This window comes from Acanthochromis polyacanthus, chromosome 17 (assembly GCF_021347895.1).
Source record: "Acanthochromis polyacanthus isolate Apoly-LR-REF ecotype Palm Island chromosome 17, KAUST_Apoly_ChrSc, whole genome shotgun sequence".
Taxonomy (NCBI): domain Eukaryota; kingdom Metazoa; phylum Chordata; class Actinopteri; family Pomacentridae; genus Acanthochromis; species Acanthochromis polyacanthus.
In genome coordinates this window covers 248,249-253,131 of record NC_067129.1, presented here as the reverse complement: position 1 = coordinate 253,131, position 4,883 = coordinate 248,249, and positions in this window count along the sequence as shown.

Sequence of the window (4,883 nt, the reverse complement as noted above, 5' to 3'; positions counted from 1 at the left end):
TTGGATGTTTTTGAATTTCTTTATGTTCCTGTCAGTGTTTAACCTTCCCAGCAAGTTGATTTCTCGCGATATTTGTGAGTTCACAAATCTCTCAAGAAACCATCTTGCTCCGCTCCCGCCTTCACTGTTTGTACAGAACCAAGTTGGCACGGGCCAATCACGCAGCAGTATTCACGTGTGGGGCGGGATATCCGGGTGTGAAGACCATAGATATACACAAACGCTAGATGTCTCAAGACGGAGTCTGCGGCGTCGTCACTTGGCGGCCATCTTAGGACAGGGGACTGCTCTGGCGCACTGTACTGTAGTCAATGGTAAGGTGGATGATTTCCTCACTTTAACACTCACAACTCGCTCAATTCTTGATTGATTTACAAACGGTTTAGTTTATTACAAACCTTATTAACGTGGCTATGATTCAGGCTCAATTCCGAAATCGCAGCTTTTCGTTTTGAAAAATGCGGCGTAATTGTGTGTCTTTTCTGCCTGGCTACTCACATTGAAGATGGTGTTACTCACAATCTGATTTTCAATTATTAGGTTTTCCTGAGACCAACGTTTTTTGAGAACCGAATCTTTAGGCGAAATTACATTCTTTGTGGTTGTGGTTGTATTTATTTGCTTGTTAAGAGACTTTGATTGAGACCTTAGACTTATTGTTTGTATACATCCATGCCTGGATTAGTTAGCCTGCAGCCGAAATGCATTGTGGGTAATGTAGGCACCAGGTTCATGAAAAGAAAAGACAACATCTCTGTTTGTTGTGTATTGATTTTGGTTGAGCTTTGTTTTTATCTGTGCATTAGAAAGCTGATAGTAATAAAGAAGTGCAATGTTAAATAATAAAATTACATTTACATCCATTTATGCTGAAAAAAGCTGATATCTGTGTTCATTATTATATGAATTCAATGGTTTTAATTATTCTTATGTAAGCAGTAAAAGAAGTACATCTCTGACGTTTATAACAAACCAAGCTGTTGTAAAATCGGTTGAAAATTGAGCAATCTACAGTGATTTTAAAATCCATGCTCCATTGACTTTAATGTTATGAGTGATCGAGCAGCCCTGTCCCAAGATGGCCGCCATGTGGCGACGTCGCTCCCCATAGGCTGACAGCGCTCATGAGCCATCTAGTGTTTATATATATCTATGGTGAAGACGACACCAAGCGCCAGTAGATCAAAACAAACACGGCAACGGAGGACAACGATCGTGTAGATGCTGCTATTAAGTCAGTTTTAGCTGAATCTCGTATCGCTTTTTTGAAGGAAGAACAACGAGAGGCGCTTTGCGCATTTCTGGATGGTAAAGATGTTTGTGCTTTTTTACCTATGGGTTTTGGTCAGAGTTTAATCTACCAATTGGCTCCGCTCGTTGTGAAGATCCCGCGATTGGCTAAAAACAAACCTGTCAGAGGCGGGACATACTGTTGCATTGTCCAATCCGTGCCTCTTTCCTCCGAACGGATTTACATGGAGCGGTCCCAGATTAATATTGTGGAGTACTATCAAGTACTACACAATTATTAATCTGGCTGTTGCCAGGTTAGTCAGTGTTTCGAGTATTTGTGAAATGTTTTAGTAAATATTGGACTGAAGCATAGATTTTTATTTTCGATTTTCATTTTGATTCTAAACGGCACAGACTCTGAAAGGAGAGTTTTTTTGTGTGTTTTTGTCTTTGTTAAGCCATAAAACAAGTTTACTTGTGTTGTTGTGGTGTTTTGGTGCTTAAAATGTTTGTTTTCCCAGCGAAAATAAAGAATCTAATCTAATGGAACCTGTTCTCTGACTGGAGTTCAGGTTTTGTTGAGTCACTTTACACTCAGAAAGTCCGGTTTTGTCAAAGCTTGTTCTCACAACAACAACAGGAAGCTGCAGAATTGATGCTTTAGTTGCATTAATCCTCCTCCAGCTTCTGCTGGTTTTCTTAAAATGATCTTTTAGTATTTCTCTGTGTTTTCCAGCATTTTGATTTATAAACCAGGATCTGCTTCACTGAGGAGAGTCTTTTAGTTTTCAGGTAATATGATGGTGAAGAAAATGTGTTCCTGCGGTAAAGAATCCACTGAATTATTATTTGATCCATGAACTGGTCATCAGGGTCACTCAGTTCTTCTTCAGTTTGTTGCTGCCGTCGGGTGAACAGGTGATGATGTCAGCAGCACGTCAGTCTGTGATTGGAGCAGTAAAACTCATCTACATTAAATTAACTATTATACTAATGTAGATGCACTCATGTGACATAAACTGTGAAGTCATCACTGAATAAATTAAGGTTTAATTTTAAGCTTTTGTATGTGTTCCCCCCGCTGACCTGAGCAGGTGGTACTTTCCACTCCGACACACCTGACGGGATCAAACCACCTGCACACACTCCACACAGGCGCAGTTCATTTAACCTTCATGTTGCTTTCTTCTCCTTTGAATGAATATTTTTGGCATAAATGTGAACTTTTTGAACGGACTCTGCTCATCAGATGAAGGAATGTTGGTCGTAGAGGTTTTTTTTGGAAGATTCAGGTGAGAGGAACCAGAAGTCAGATGTTAGACAGGATTGATCTGCTGTCGTATCTTCATCAGACACTGATGCTGCTGCTGTAAACTCACAGCTTTCTACCTGAGTGGAGCTACAGAGACACCCAGTGGCTGATCGGAGGAACTGCAGCTCCACAGGTCAGTTCAGATCAGATCAGCAGCACCTGGTTCACACGGAAACATCATGATTCTGGATGCGCATCAGGCTCCAGTTGGTTAGAATTGAAAGTGTTTTCCTCAAAACTCAACCAGCTTCATTAGAGTAAATCACAAAGAGATCGGTTCATGATGGGTTTGTGTTTTCTCCAACCTCTGCTGCCAAACTTGAGGTTCTTACAGACGAATAATTAAGAAAAATCTCACCTTACACTGGATGCTTTTATGGCTAGCTTTATTGCAAGGAAACTATTGTAAACTTTGCAAGAACATCAAAATCAAACTACAATCTGTTCTATTAGCCAGGTCATAACAGAGTATGCAAAGCACTGGCAAAAAAAAGATCTGTCTGTGAACTGTTGGATCAGTAACATGACTTTTCCCAGATTGAATCCCAGAGAGTCCTGACTTGTTAGTTGGATGATGAAGAGGTCAGAGGTCACAGCATGTTGGCAGTGAATTTATCTGAAACTAGGAAACAAAGCAACAAAAAACCTCACGTCAGATTTGGATCATCATTAGAGCACATTTCAGGACTTCGGCGTGTTTTCTGAAACAAATGTTTTGTTTACAGCGTGGAGGAAAAAATATGGAACCAAGAGTTAGACTGGAAATAAAACATGGACTGGTCTGGTAGAAAAACCTGAGCTATTAAAACAGAGGACACACAGTTAGACGCAAAACAACCACAAAGAGACGCAAAGCAACCACAAAGAGTATTTTTTGTGTCTCTGCAGTAATTGTGTGTCTCTGTGGTCATTTTGTATCTCACTTTGACCATTTTCTGTCTCTTTGTGGACATTTAGTGTGAATTTGTGGTTAGTTGTTGTTTTGTTGTCATTCTGTGCCTTTGTGGTCATTTTGTTTCTCTTTGTTTTTATTCAGTGTCTCTTTGTGTTGATTTTGTGTCTGTGTGGTAATTTTGTGTCTCTTTGTGGTCATTATCCATATTTTTGGACTGTGGGAGGAAGCCGGAGTGCCCCGAGAAAACCCATGCATGCACAGGGAGAACATGCAAACTCCATGCAGAAAGATCCCAGGCCCAGGACAGGATTTGAACCAGCGATCTTCTTGCTGCAAGGCGAAAGTGCTAACCACTACATTTAGTGTGAATTTGTGGTTGGTTGTTGTGTCGTTGTTGTCATTCTGTGCCTTTCTTGTCATTTTGTGTCTCTGTGTTTGTTCAGTGTCTCTTTTTTGTTGATTTTGTCTCTGTGTGGTAATTTTGTTTCTCTTTGTGGTCATTTTGTGTTTAATTTTGACCATTTTCTGTCTGTTTGTGGACATTTAGTGTCTGTGGTTGGTTGTTGTGTCCAGGGCCGGCCCTAGGACTTTGGTGGCCCTAAGCAAGATTTTTTTTGTGGCCCCAAAACATGCGCAGGGCAACTACCAAATCACGTGCACAGCTTGTAATTGGGTTAAAACACACATGCACATGATTAACAGCAAATATTCAGCCCACTCCTGAACTTCCTTTTTGGAGCCATGATGCCATCTCTAGTGCTACTGCTTTTCCATCTGTGGCTTCTCCAGACCAGAGTAATCGATCAAGTTTGAAACGGTGCCGTGGTGTCACAGTAGCCTAACTTACGCACGAAGCATGGAGTCACCAACTGACTGCTGGTTTATTTTTTCTTTCCTGTATTTTTCCCGCATAGTTTTCTAATAAGCCAGTTTAAATTGATATGTTACCATGATGATTTATGTTTTATTGGAATAAAGACAGGCATGGGCGTAACCACCATCTCAGAAGTGAGGGGGACAAATTTTTCAGAGCGATTTATCATTCTCTTACATTTAATTGCACCGTCCTTAGTGGCTAAAGAACCACATAATCCCTAACAGCCACAGTACAATACCAGGGGACCAACTAGGCTAGTTCTTTAACCTATAAAGTATAAAACTTTAAACTATAAAATCTAAAGTTTTAGTGGCCAAACTCTAGTTAAGTTGACAACAATGTCCCTTGAACATCTACTGGACGAGTCTCTAAAGGTAACAAACACTGAACATGAAATGATCAGTACTGCCTGGTTTCTCCCTGCAATAGATATCTTATTCTCAGGAAGTTATAATCTCTCCTTACCTGTAAAGACCCTACATCCTTGTCCCTGCTGCTGGCCTCTGATCCATCTCCTCCCTGACTCTGCTCTTTCTGTTATGGCAATAAACATAAAAAATGTGGTA